Below are 15,038 nucleotides of genomic sequence, written 5' to 3'. Positions count from 1 at the left end.
GCAGAAGCCCTGTCACCTGGGGATGTCACAGCCTTCTGTAGGGACACTGCTTGCTCCAGTGCTGCTCCCCAGATGAAGATGGCAGAAGCAGCAGCAGCTGGAGGTCACTTAGCAAGAGTGGTTTAGCAGGGAGAAGGGGAAGAGAACTGCCACTGCCAAGTCCATGCCTGCCTGCTCCACCTTCTGCTGCCGCTGTTTCCTGGGAGATGAGGATCAGACCAGCTCTATTTTCAGGTTATAGATAAAAGTTTCAGTCACAGGTCACGAATCTTTCAGTTGCAAGAAAGCCTGATTTTTTTTCTGCGGGGCAGAAGCAAGCGAGCAGCCGCTCTGCTGTGCCTGCCGAGCCAGGCGTTGCCTGGCTGGAGTGCCCAGCTCAGAGCAAGCCGATTCTTTCATCCAGAGGCCATAAAGATGCTGACACCCACGAATGTGCACACCGGGGCTATTCACGCATGGACTCACAGGTCTGGCCTTCAGTTTATATTTTCTATGCTCCTGACTGGTGCAAAGTCTCTTCTCTGAGTTCTCTTCAGCCACTGCCTTGTAAGGGGTAGGATTTCACAGAATCACTGCAAAAATAAAAATCTTCCAGTGGGAGCAAAAACCAGACAGCTGTGAGTGGGTTGTGTGTCACCGAGCCCAACCCTCTGCCATCAAAAGCCACCATGTCATAAGATCACTTTCATCCAGCATTGAAGCTGTATTTTGAAACTAGTTTGTTTTTACCTCTACTTCTGTTGAGAGGACTAATTTAGTACCTCATTCTTCTGGTGGCTGGAAACCTCAGAATTTCCAGCCTAAGTTTATCCATGACCCATTTATACCTATTTGTTCTTGTGCCAATGCTGTTCTTGAGTTTAAATTGCTCACTCTCCAATGTTAACCGTCCTCCCCCCTACATTCACAGATAGCCATCACAATTCTCAATGCCAAATAAAGGATTCGTTTGTTGTATTTCTCTGCAGCTCTTCCTATTTTAAAAGACCTTGTCTGAGCTTGTATGCCAGGACTGACTAGCTGCTGCTCCAGGTAGGGTTTCATCAGCCCTGGTTCAGTGATGTTCACACTGGATGTCTGATGTATCATAGGATCACAAATTCCTTCTCCATGGTCCCTTGGGGGATCCCAGAACAGTTAACTTCACTTTCTTCTATCAATTCCAAAAGATAACCCAATTTCACAGAAAAAACACATGGCATGATTCCCTCAGTGTCCAGCCTTGCTTTTGTAGGATGACATCCCTCTTCACACTTCCGTCTCTTCTGCTGCAACCCTCAAGACCATTCCAATTTTCAATACAGTTTTCTGGACCTCAACTATTGTGCCAGTCTACTCTTAGCCACAAACATTCAAGCTTCTCCTTTTGTGCCAAGAATATTTGAGTTATATATGAAATCAATGGCCCCTCACCAACCCTAAAGGGACTCCAGGGGCAGCTACTGCCTCCCAAACTTTCCAAATACACTATATACTCTCCTTAAACCTCCAGACATTTCCTGCACAATTCCGCTAATCCCTGTTTTCTCCAGTTTGACTAATCTTTCCACTATGACAGATGCTTTGTAGAAGTCCAGAGAGATTAGATCTACTGTGCTGCGTTTGTCAAGAAAATCAATTATCGTATCAAATAGAATCATCAAATTCATCTGACATAACACACCTTTGGTAAAGCTCTATTGCAGTTTTTCCTTCAAAAAGAAGTCCTTCTCCTTCATAAAGCCTTGTATAATATTGAGGTCAGATAAAGCAGCCTTTAGTCACATCTATCATGTTTTTATCTTAAAATACACTGAGAAAGCACTGTCCAAAGGGGTGACAGGAACAGTGCCCCATCTGGGGGCAGATTCCCTACATCTTGATTGCAGCAAAGCCACAGCAGAATAACAGCTAACCTCTATTATTTACTTTTCTACTGCTTTTACGTTTGGAGTTTTTCTACATTGTCTACTTCAAAAGTGGTTTGAAATCATGCTTTTACAGCGTCAAAGTACAGAATCAGGGGTTTAGGGATCAAACAGACTAAGTTCTAGAAAAATAATGGAAGACCTATATTTCCACTTGACCAGTAGAAATAAAATGCTGTATCTTTTCCCTTGACAATCAGGGAATTTGTTCCCTAAAACAGGATAGAGGATTGCAAAGCGCATAGAAGCAGGTGACTAGAAATGAAAATAAAACTGAAAATATCACGTGTTTTGCTTGGGCTTGATCCAAAGGCTTCTGGATGGTGCAGCTAACAGGCTATTAGATGTTCACAGCCTTCTGGCTGGGGATTTAATTCTTAAGCATCTCTATAACCTTTAGTCACTCGTGGAAAGGACTTGCATTTGGGAACCCAATAGGCTCCTGTGTGCTACATTTCTGCTAGCACGTTATTCATATTAACGCCTTTTTTCTCCCTTGTTGTCCCTCCTCCCTTCATACTACCCACCAAGGAATTCCTTTTTCTTTGCTCAGACAGGGTGGCTTTTTAAATTTCCTCCCTCAGATCTTTGATACCCCTCCTGATTTTGGTGATGTTACTGTTCCTCAGGATGGCCAGACGTGGTTGCATCCTGCCAGATAATTAACCGCGCCAGCTTTTCATAGCTCCAGTCCGTGAGTAAGCCTCAAAGAGGTTGTTAGCCCACCAGAGGTGCAATTTTTCTGGCAGAGGAAGATGAGAGCAGAGGAGGATGGAAGGCCAAGAGCTGGAGGGGTTTCAGCCCCAGAAATGCTGTGCCTTGCCAAGGTCACGTCACATCTTTATGTTTAGTTTTTGCTGTCTCGAGGCTGACTGCCCCTTGCAACGACACAGTCCTGAGCCTGCTCCTCTACTCCACCTTTGTTTGGCACAGACCTTGGCCAGCGCTCTGCATCTCATCCCCGTCCTCATTTTTAGCATCTATAAGGCCATTTCAACAGCTGCTGAGACAGACCTCCAAGCCATACTATACAGGACTGCAACATGGCATTTTACTAACTGTTTATACTACATACAAACAATAAAGTCAAGGAGTTAATGAAAATTAAGAAAAATGAGGGCATTTAACTTGTGCTGTTCTAGGACCGTCTCAAACAGCCTTGCATGGACAATTAATCTCCTACTCCTATTACAAAAAATAAAATGGATGGTCAGTGACTGAAATAAGAAGAGAAAGTAATGAAACCAAAACACGATTATTTGATTATTATCAAAGACAGACCCTAAAAGGACAGGAGAGTAAAGCTGAAATTTCAGACAAATTTGAGCTTAGTGACAAAGAAAACTCTACTTCATTTTATCCATTTCACAAAACAGTTTTATGAACCTAGTAAGGAAATTTTAGCAAATTTGATTATGCAGGAAAAAAAGCTCTTGTCATAATTAATCCAATTCAGAAATCAGATGCCAGCAAAGGGGGAAATTTCCTTCTCATTTATATTCCTGTCAACCCACTGAAATCAGAAAGACTTCAGGAAAATTTAAGATTTCCTTTGTAAAACTATATTGCTTGACAGTAACTGGGCTCATCCTTACATTTAGGTGGTTGTCCCATGTGAAATGTTATTCAGTGTTATTATAAAACAGACAAAAGATTTCTGGAACAAAATCCCACTTCAGGGTTTAAGTTTTTAAGTGTAAAATGAGTTTGTACATCTAAAGTAAGGAATTATAGCAGATAGCAGTAATTATATAGTAGAGAATATATCTCATATGTATCATAGCAAATATATAAATGCAGAATCTTGATCCTCTATTTCATTAGAAATGGCTATATTAAAAATTAATGGCATGACATTTTTTTCCCAGTGTCTCAAATATTTCATATTGGCCAAGAAATGTTCCAGTAGCTAAAATATCAAGAGGCTACTGAAATAAAACACATGAATAACTTTGGGCAGACAGTGTCTTTTTGTTCAGTGGTTGTACAGCTCTTGACACAATGGAGCGGTCCCTGAAAGGGAACCTCGAAAGGACAGAGCCGTCCAAAATAATTAACACACGATTGATTTATTTGCAAAAGAGAGGAAAGAAAAAGCAGATTTTCAGCCTTTGGACTCAGATCTGTATTCCTCACCATAGTGTGTGGGAGACACATCACTTGCTACCAGCCCAGTAACACTGGGCTCCTAATTGCCTCCAGATCAATGATCCTTCATGTTATTCTGGGTTTGGCAAGGTCAAATTCTGCCCATTTCCACTGACACAGGTAGGAGTAACTCCATAGACTGCTGGGGAGTTGCTCTGTATTTACACAGATGGAGATGGAAGCTAAATTTGGTCTCAATTTCTTTACCTCTTTGAAAGGTATAATTTGAATTTCCTCTTTACTTGAAAGCCTATCTTGACAAATGTGCTGTAGTATCTAATTATTGACTCCATATATGAAAGCAGCCTCTGTCTTGGCTTCTCCCTGAGTTTTCTTATAGAGAAGAAAGAGCAGCAGCAGTGATGCCACTGCAAGTGATGCCACCATAGGTGCTGCCAGATGCCCACCACTGCATCAACACACACCTGCACAGGCTCAGTTCTGCCTCCCACCACCATACAAGTTGCTCTTTTTTGGAACAGCTTTTCACACAGATGTATTATACCCTACAGATGGTATGCAAGGCAGATGCCCATCCCTGATGCTGGGCATGAAGGCTCTCATACCAGCAGTCTGTGGGAGATTTTAGTGTGCTCTTTGTTGGAAGGGGCTATGCCAAGCTCAGGCGGGAAGCCTGGGAAAGCAAAGCCCCATTGCAAGGAGCTTCACGCACCAGGACCATCCCCAGCATCCTCCCAGTGCTCCCCTGCATCATCTACACCGTACAATGCCCCATGCACACCCACGGAGAGAGAGAAAATCATGCTTTGGTACCAGGTAGCAGCTTTCACACTTGGCAGGTGCTCCTCAACCTCTTCACAGCTTAAGACACCTCCCTGATCGCATGGGCTTCCCAACCCATTCATACCAGCCAGCAATTAAAGCCAACGAGAGCAGAGATTTTGCACTTGACCAAGAGGGACCGAGATGCTTTGCTTGTTTGGTGAAGTTGCTCCTGTTAGCATTAGTGAGACAGCTGAGGGTCTGATTTTCTATTGCAGTTATTTGCCTCCTCTCTGCAGACAGTACAAGAGTCACCCTGCCTTTGCTGAGGGATTACATTAGGGTTTGCTGCTGGAGGCTGTGCTGGCGTGAGCCGGGCAGGGGTCAGTGAGCAGCCAAGTGCTCTGGCCAGGAGGGTAACACAGGAGCCCATGGGCAGCAGAAGTGAAGAAGGGGGTGAAGAAGGGACAAAGTTGGTTTAGTCCTCTGTGTAAAAATAACAGCAACTCTGGGGGGAGAAAAAAAAAATAAAAAGTAAATAGACATGCTGTGCGAGATAAACAGAACCCTGGGGATGTTTGTTCCAGCACTACCAGATCCGTCATGCTTCCCCCAAGGGGTATTGCATTTCCAGGGATTGGGGTTTTTTACTTTTTCATTGCACCTAAAAGTGTTTGAAATATAAGCATGAAAACTAAGTAAAGAAAATACATCCTTCTTGCAGTGGTTGTGGGTGGGAGGAGAGTGGATTAGAGGAGTAAGCCAAGGGTTAGACACACAGTGTGTGTGCCTGTGTATGTATGGAAGGCACATCAAGGTGCTGTTATCTTTAAGCACAGGCAGCTGAGGCCAAAATATGTCCCCAGAGCCTGATTCTGCAGCATCCAGTTGGTCACACTGGAGCTGGGGCATTATTTGCAGAAGCAAAGACTTTCTGGCTCTCTTTTTTCTGATTTCTTTTATTTGGTCACCATTAAAACGTAGCTGGTTTCTGTGGCCTAAAGCTCCAGCTGAGAGCCCCTGTGATAGAAAGGCAGGATTTATGGTTGGACAATTCATTGTGCGGTGCTTTTTGCTAAGGATGTGGCCCCTCATCCCGATAGGGGTGAGCTCCACAGCTTGCAGCGCGTCTTCTGTGCCTGTCTGAGAGTCCACAATTTAGAGTCAAGGTTGTTTCTAAGAGTCCTAAAATAGAGCAAGTACAGGCACAAAAATTTAGAGAATCTACTCAAAACTTCTCAAAGCAGAGAAAAGGTCAGATTACAGGTGTATTTATGGGCAAGTTGTTCCTTTTTCTGTTTTTATAATTACCTAAAGTGGAGAAATAATGAAACATTACTTCACTAGGCACAATGAGTATAAAATCATTTCCAACAGATGTAAACAAATAGCATTAGGTAATTAAAAACAGAGATAACTCACTAAAATCCTCTGGAGCCCTCTTCAGTTGAGCCTTTGATGATACATTAGTATTTTTGCATATGCAACATTGAAAATTGTAACAGTGAGGATGAAAAAAAGATATTTCTTTTATCAATGAAAAAAATGTGTGTTTATGCCAAAGGAGTATCCCTGTAGCCTGTGTTAAAGGCAAAGCTTCATCATTCAGACTTTTTCCTCTTGGAAGGCATCTGCTTGTTTTCCAGATACCATTTTTTCCCCCCGAGTCATTTATGCACAAACACGTTCTGTGTCCTCAGCTGCTGTGATGGTGGGGAAGAGGTGGCATCTTTGTACGGGGGCTGTTTTTTTATGGTACGGGGTGGAGGGAAATAACTTTGCACAAAACCTCTATAGCTTTTGCGATATATGTTTAAGACCAAGTGTTGCCCTCAGTAGTATAAATCCCAAACAACTCTACTTCAGCAAATAAAGTCAAACCTCTCTGGCCACTCCAGGTTTTCACAGGAAAATTGAGAAAATACTTTGAACCTCAGTGAATGTTTTTAATTCATAACCATAATTCCTCTGATGGCAGTTTTAGGGGTAGCCAGATAGCCTACAGCAGTGTGCCCCAGGGCAGGTTAAGCCCCTCTGAGCACCTGTTACAGACTAAAGGTCAATGGAATTAGGAAGTGACATCTTGTGAGAGGTTTCTGCTGGCCCTGCCAGTGCAGGTTTTCTCCAAACAAGCTGGGCTTTAAACTCAGCCTGGGCTGCTCCTTGGTGGCTGTGAAGCTGCCACCAGAATCGTTCTTCATGCTCCATGCACGGCTGCACCGCTGGCAGCACCCCACAAAAGTGTCAGTGGCAATCATGGACACAAGAGCCTGGGAAATCAAGACAGGGCTTGGGGAAAATGGGAGAAAAAATTCTAAATCTTTCCTGCCACCCCATTCCCAGTCCTGGCACAATCCTGAGCCATCCTGGAGGGTGCAAACCCCTGCAGAGAGGCCCATGGAGTCAGTGAAGTTGTGACAACTCTGCTGAGACTGTAACAGCTCTGACATCTTGGACATACAGAAAAACAGCCTCTCCTTCTGGGTGCCCTTTAGTTCAAAGAAAAAGAATAAGATGGCTGTGATGACACTGCAAGGGAGGTTGTGCATTCAGGAGCAGATATATATGACCAGCAACATACAGCGCAAAACATAGTGCACAATACAGATGCTACTTAGGCAGTTTTAGGCTCTTACTATTCTGAATTTAAAGTTTATCAGCAATACAGCAATAATATAAGCTTAACAAGACTGAATTTCAGTTGCCTCTTCCCGGCTCTCAGGCAGAGCTCACAAAGCACTTTATAAAAGCAGAGGATTATTCTTAATTTACAAATAGGGAAACTGAGGCACAGTGCTACAACATGGCCTCTCCACGGTACAGATCCTGACTCCCAGGCTATTTACTCATCTGCTTCTGTCTTTGCTTCATTGAAAACTCCCCTCACTGGGGCACAGCAGAGTCCCAGTCCCTTTCTCTCTCCCTTTGCGTGAGCTCTGCACAGATTGATCTTTCACACCTGGAGTGCAGAGCTTAGCATGCAGTACCAAATCATCAAAGAAACCCAAACAAGCAACTCACTGATGCAAAAGACCTTCGAAAAAGGGATAGAACAGAAATAGAAGCACGAGCTTCATCAGAGAAGTGACTATTCCACCAAAGCAAAGCAGCAGCTGAGTAAAGAATAAAAGGAAGAAGAGATTAAAGAAGATACTTGAATCCTGAAGAAAGGAGAGCACTGCATAGCAGATGATTTGCAGGGGGAAAAAAAGGCAAGGAAAGAATTATCTAGCAATATCTTGCTAAAGTTGCTGAAGAAGTAGTATTAACATAGGATGAGGAAAGCGTGGATAGAAAAAGCCATTGAGAGATCGTGGAGAAACAACTAGGCACTGTATGTAAAATCAGAGAGCATCTAAGTGGCCAATTTGGTTTTTCCGTGAAAGGCAAATAGCACAATGCATTACCCATCACAAAGCAAGGAAATCACAGCAGCGCTGATTGGAGCAGCGCTTCAGGAAATTATTGAACAAGCAAGAAACAACCTCTGATCACTGCATTCCAGGAGAGGAGTAAATTTGGAAAATTGCACAGAGAGCTTAGAGCAACATAGCCTGCAAATGTTTGAACAGTAATCCATTGCTTAACAAATGGGAAAGCAGCAGGCAGCAATTGCTGCTCAGCAGAACTGTTCAGAGCACGAAACCGTCTCTGCCCAATACTTGCACACAAAAATCAGACTCTGAAAGCACCAGTACTGAGACCCAGACTGCGGGGAGTGAAATCACTGAAGCGTGAAAGCCTGTTGGAATTACTCAATACTCACACTGGAGACTGACCCCAGCAACTGGGTGTGCATCCTCAGATACATATTTTACCAGCCTTTAAGTAGTAAACATTCGCTGGGCCCAGCAAGCAGCATTGTGTAAGCAGCCTGTTTTGTTGGATTCTGGTTTGTTGCTGTTCAAACTTACAGTCAGTCTTCTGTGATTTAACTGAAGAGGACTGGGCACACCAGAAACCATTTAATTTCATCATCTCTGCCAAAATAATTCAATAGTTTACACTAGCCATCATTGTGAAAGATGCTCTTTGAGTCTGGATTTCCCCTCCAGGTAATCATAAAAGGATGCCTGACTTGTATCTGAGCAGAAAACATACCTAAGTCTGCAGAGCAGCCCCTGTTTTCACCAGCAGAAGCAGTCTGAAGAGGAGAAAATGTTTACCCTGATGTCTCTGCCGAGTACTGTCCCATTTCTTCTGCTCCTCAGTGCTACTGAGGACTAAACATTGTTGCAGGATGTGCAACGTTTGATGTTTCTGAAAATTAGTTGTGGTTTTTGATACATTTGCTCTAGATAACATCCCAACTGGCAAGTATTAATTAACTAGCACATCTAGAAGCGTGAGAAAACAGTAAGCTCTTTGGGATGAAATGGAAAGTGAAGGAAGAGTTAACCAGTCTTTATTTTTGCTTTGTGCTGTTTCCCATCCACCCCCATAGAGTAAGAAATGTAGCAGATGTTTTGAAACAGCTATCCTGATCTATCAGCCTCTATATAAATGAAGGCTGAGTTAGGGAAGAAGAAGGCAGAAAAATGTTTACAAGAGAAGAGCAAGAAGATTTCCAACACCTGGGCAGTTTATTGATGGCATATGGCAAAAGCTGAAGGCAAAGAGAAGGAGCACAAGCAGCTGTTGAACAAATGGGGAGTATAATAGAAAGGCCTCTGCTGAAACTGCACAGGAAGAATTTAATACTGGCAGTTCTGTAAGAATGATAGTGTGAATATGCAAAGAGGAGCCTGTGTTTTAACTCCTCAGACAACTGTTATCAAAAGTACCCGATGGATCGTCAACGGAAGAGATTTTCACAGCAAGAAGCCATCTATTTGCATCAAACACTGTCAGCCTGAAAAGCACCAACTTCTGGGTCATTTAACAACACTCAAGATGTAGTTATTTTCTCCTAGGCAAGCATCTCAAAAAGAGCTATGCAAGAAAAAGACAAAGATTTGGCATACAAAGGGCAACGGTTAAGCAGCATGGGGAAGTGATTAGCTAGTCAGTGTAACATAACTTAGTTACATGAACAGATTTCCAGGACACCTGGATGTCCCGTGATTCTCAGCACGAGAGACACTGCAAGGCTATGGCCAAACTTGCATTTCACCATCAGTACACAAGTGATTTCAGCCTTTATGCTAAAGGCAATAGTTTACGACTGAGTGTTTTCCTGTGGTGGCACATCAGCTATTGCACTGTAGAAGGCACAGGTGCTGCCTGTTCTACCACAGGAAAAAGAAGAGAGAGCAGCCAGAGCTGTAAATCCAGGGACTGATACAGACCTGCTTTCTTGATAATTCTTTAATTTAAAAGATAGAGGTAGCATTAATGCATGTAGCCAAAATAACTGTTATGAATTTATCTTCCCCTATGCTGGACTCATCCTTTTTGGGGAATAGCTGGCATCTGCAAAACTCACTTCTGAGTTCAGGCTTCACAAACCCAAGAGTATTTTGATGCAGATGACTGAATTTGTCCTCTTCTGAATGATCCTTCTTGTTAAGACTAATTTTCATTTACACTGTAATTATACATACTTAAACAATCTATTACCTGTCATGCATGTCACATCTGTAGCTATGCCAGGCTAATGCTGCATTGACCACTAGCACTCTACAAAGACCACATGGGGATGAACCATCGACAGATCATTCCTGCAATTCTTTTAATACGCGATTCACACCAAGAATCTATGGATTAGTGAGACTCCCTGCTGCTGTTTGAAAAAGTCAGCAAGCAAGTAGAAAGAATGCTGCCTGATAGGTACACAACTTCAAAAAAGGTTCATACTGTTCCTAGAGAATTAGAGAATTTGTCACCACAGGGAAAGAAAAGGTTATTGTATGTGTAACCTGCAGCTTTAATTATGTTGTGTACTTCCCTGTGCAATTAGAAATGTGTATTTGTAACTGATAGTTACACTTTCTAGTTATGTATCAAATTCTCATTATAATTAGGATGACTCATAATGAAATTATGCATTAGTTGCTCCATTCATTATCTTGTTTGACTTAGAGTCAGCATGCAAACTACAAATCTTCTGAATTCTTCCTCCCCTTTGTCCTCCTTGGATGTTTCCTAAGCAAATACTGGTCAGAAACACACAGAAGCATTTTAAATTGTTGAGACTCCTATGCAAGCCATGAGTTTTCTCAAAGTGGGGCTCCTGCTACAGAGCTGAGCCACAACCTCAGCTCCTACAGAAGCCAGTGGGATTTTACAGGAGAACAAAGTGAAAACCCATGTGAGCCCTCTGTTTCCCAGGACAATCCTACTTTGCAACATTCATAGAGTCCAGGAAGTCAGAAAATCACCATACCTGATCACATCAGTGCTCTATCTTCTTTCCAGCAAGGAGCAAATTGGTGCATCAGAAAAATGCAACTGCAGTAGAGCCACGGCGAGGGTAAGGAGTACGTGAGTCCTGTCACTGATGGCAGCTGCTGTTGCTGCTCAGTGATTAGAAAAAGCCTGAGGAAAGGGGGAGTATCTCAGACTATCTCCCTAAAACAGAACCATTTTGAACAAATCAGTCCCTAGAACATCTTTCTGACCACCCTTGGTCGCCTTACACCTTTAAATGTTTACACCCCCTTTCAACTACAACCCAATGTAAATCCATCTCATTGCCTGTTCGATTAGGCAGCTCTCACAGATAGTTATCACCTGTTGATTACCAAGTCTGAAAACTTCAACCCACTGCAAAGGACTGGAGTCTTTGGGATCACCATGGTAGTGAGGTCCATGGGTAATTTATTCACTGCATAAGACAGGAAGGAGCTGGGATAATCATCCATTTTTTGTGAGCCCCCTTGTATTCAGCACACATAATTGTGGAACTGTGGACATGGGTGGCAATGATCACCTACTTCAGCCCGTCATTGGACACAGTTGTGTCCACTTTAGTATCGAAATTTCCCAAAAGATCATCAACAAAATCAGCACCCCTAGACCTGTGTATCTCCATAGGAACCTGGCTAATGTCTCTTGAACTGCTGTGTCATCCCACTTAAAAATGGACTGCACAATGAGCCCCGTAGTGAGACAGAAGTGTATTGGTCAGGACAAGGAGAACTTTTCTTCTTTTCTTCTTTTTTCTTTCTGCCTTAAGGTGAATGTAGTGTGTATGAAAGATGCTCAATAGGCGGCAGAGAAAAAATTCTTTAAATTATTCACAAAGCAGGTATTGTCCTGGCAGCCAAGCTAGCAGTGAGCGTGTAATTGTCCACCCTGAGATTCATACCCACGAAATTCAAAGTCCCCTTTGCTCTCACCAGTTCTGGGAGAAGCTCAAGGTGCTAACAATCCCCCACTGTAATAGCTTCTATGAAGGGCAATTCAGGAGAAGAGAACTGTAGCCCGCACTGAGCACACACACTGACATGCTACTTGGTAAAGCCCCTGGCAGGGTGAGTATCTGGTGTGTTGGTGGCAGGAAGAGATGTAGAAAAAAAACAGTTTTAAGTTGGCCACTTCCCCCTAAGAACAAGGCAGAATTTACCAGCTGGTTCAGCCTCTCCTGCAAGGGCAGCTTTCAAATAGTTTGTGACACCAGTGCAAAGGACTAACACAAATCCAAACCAGAACTTCTCAAAGGGAAAACCTTGCACCTTCCCCAGCCCTCAGTGCCCTCAGTTCCCAGTCATTTATAAACCTAATGATATGTGCCATTAGTGGTCTCTTAACCCCTTCATTCCCATGGTGTGAGGCAGCCACAGCTGGGTTTTCACCATGATCTGCTTTCCTCCCTAATCTTTAAATGCCATTCATTTCTGAGATGTCTCAACGCATGGAATTTTCATTTTAAGCCAGAGGCTGTGAACTGGGTGGTACCAAAAGATCAGGCAGGTGCTGAACAAGCAGCAAAAGTGCAAACTCCCCACTTGCTCTCTCCCAGCCTGCCTCAGCACTGGGTTGCTTCTCCAGTCCTTCCTGTGCCATTGCTGCTACCAGAGTCACGTCTGTGCTGGTGGCTTTTACATTTGTCCACTAGGGACCACACTGCGATCAGCAGATTTTAACTGGCTTTGATCCATCTTGACCCAGGCTGGTTTTTAACAGACAACCAAGAAGAAAACAGCTCCAAGATCCCAGGAGAGCACTAGTATTTCTGACCTGAGATCTAAAGATGCATATGGTTTTACTGGAAGCATCAATCTGCTGTAGCGTCCTCTCACCACTCCTCTTCCACACACCACAGGCACTGCGAATGCTGTGCATCGCTCATGTTTCTTCTGCCTATCATTATCCTGGGTGCTGTTAACTTGCAAATTTAGATTGCAAGATCCTGCTATCTGCAAACTGTATTTTGCCTTTTGGGAAGCATAGTGTAGATCTGTGCCTCTATAAATACAAACACACAGTCTATAATCCCCCTCCTTCTCATTGTGCCACATCTGCGTTACAGAGTTTTATGAACTTTCAGCTTCCAATCGCTACTTTCACCAACTCCTGCGACAGCCTCAGCCTGCGGTGGGGGCGGATGCTGTTACGTTCATTTTGCTGTTCACATCAGTCCTGAGAGCCACGGCACCTTCCATTGCCGGGAGTGATTTTCTCTTTAGTTTCAAAACAATGTGTGAAACCCTGCTCTGCAGAAACAGTAGCCTCAGTAAGTTTAAGGATGACTGAAGCTATTTCTTCTCCCAGGGAGGTTTAAAAGCTGCGGAGGGATGAATGGGGCTAGACCTATCGCTGCATTTCTAGCAGCCATCCTACTACAGCTTTGAATAAAAGCAGGAATGGCATGTCTATCCTAGGTTAATAAACCCTACTGAGTGCGTACCTTAAAGCACTACAAAACAGCCTTAACTCAGCTCGAGATAACTAATTTCAAGCATGGCTGTCTAGTGTGCCTGTCATTCCTATTGTCCTTCCAAACTATTTCAGACATTTTGAGCAGGGAGTACCAAGCTTCGGGTTAGTGGGGGTTGTGACATTAATGGTCCAAAAAAGGTTTAAGCACCAGGAGGGAACGATGACAGCGCTTAACAACTGGTGGCACTTGGGAGGATTCCGCTGGATCTCTGTTTAGTAATAATTAGGCTTCGCCTCGGAGGAAGATGTGACAAGTGTCGGAGGTAGGATTTGCATGGGGAACAAAGGGGGCTGGTGCCGGTCGGTGCCGGTCAGTGCCGGTGTTTGTGCTTGCCTGTCGGGAGCTCCCGGGTGCGGGTATGGGGGTGACGGGACGGGGATGGGGGAGAGAACCAAGGCTGGAAATACTGTTGATAGTCCTGCGTTTTATGGCAGAAATGCCTCGAGGATAAACCGGCTCAAATCTCGCCGCCTGCTGAGTGTGCATTCCACGTTGCTCTTTCCACAGAGTAAAATTCATAGAGGTCATGCAGAAAACACTTTACTCCTTTTCTACCAAGCCAGCTGGGCTGTTTCTGAGGAGGGAGAAGCTGCTCTAAATAAAAGGGGAAAGGGAAAGCTATGGAGCCTATAAGATGAGGGAGACATGCTATTAATGTGTAAAATGTGTCCGAAGTGCCACCGATGTCGTAAAAAAAGGGGAAAACAGAGCCAGGGTGGGGGGTGGGAGGAATTTTCCGGGTGAGAAACTCCCTAGGTTATAACCTATTGCAAATAAAGGCATGATTTGTCCATCCATTTTGTACAATCAAAGCCTCCTCTGCACTGTTGGCATTGTTTTTCCAGATGAGAACTGTAGTTTCAGACAGAAAAAGGTACGATCTTCTCCAGTGGAACCGCCAGCCCCCTGCCCCCCTCTGAGAAACAACAGCGTGGGGATGGGTGTAAATGAGGTTTAGTTGGATGCTGAAAGGGCTGGGAGCGGGTGCAGGGGGGGAATGAAGGCTCAGGAGTATAACAGGAAAGCTTCCCCTTGCAAAAGCTTGGGTTTTCCCTGCCAGAAGTCCAAGAGGTGATATGCAAAGTTAGAAGCCTCATGTACTTTTTAATGATGTGCTTGTTTAGCATTACTAGTCAAGAGAACGTCTAAACATCAAAGAATCGGGTCCGCACAGCAAAGCAGAGAACTGAGGTTTACATGGGGTCCTGGGCAGTGCTGGGCTGCAAGTTTGCATTTCTGTCATTGCATATGACCCTCACCAGGAGAAGCAGCAGGAACTTAATGAATTAAAATCTTATGTCCATGCATATGCAGAATCCTTATCATTTGGGGTGTTTGATCCAAGTGTTATGTTCCCTGGGTTGATGAATTGTTTCGACTTGTGCATAAAGTTTTATTTCTGAACAACAGAGAGACTTTAGAGTGAGTGGTATTTA

The 15,038-nt window shown here is 43.8% G+C and overlaps 1 protein-coding gene across 11 annotated transcripts in view; it reads left to right on the top strand.

The window, feature by feature from the left end:
- The window catches only part of LOC102083677 (calcium-activated potassium channel subunit beta-2), a 143,669-nt gene that overhangs the window by 29,969 nt on the left and 98,662 nt on the right, over positions 1–15,038 (top strand). For 3 of the 11 annotated variants that reach the window (XM_065073798.1, XM_065073796.1, XM_065073794.1), the window contains exon 1: positions 13,277–13,864. The exons of 4 other annotated variants lie outside the window; for them this stretch is intronic. The gene's annotated coding sequence lies outside the window, so the exon portion shown is untranslated. Of the gene's footprint in view, positions 1–13,003; positions 13,865–15,038 lie in introns of those variants that run through there. 4 more of the 11 variants (XM_065073797.1, XM_065073795.1, XM_021293062.2 and 1 more) reach the window with 3 other exon arrangements.

Source organism: Columba livia, chromosome 9 (assembly GCF_036013475.1).
Source record: "Columba livia isolate bColLiv1 breed racing homer chromosome 9, bColLiv1.pat.W.v2, whole genome shotgun sequence".
NCBI classification, from domain to species: Eukaryota; Metazoa; Chordata; class Aves; order Columbiformes; family Columbidae; genus Columba; species Columba livia.
The sequence above is the reverse complement of the archived record's forward strand: the minus strand, read 5'-3'. Positions and strand labels throughout refer to the sequence as shown.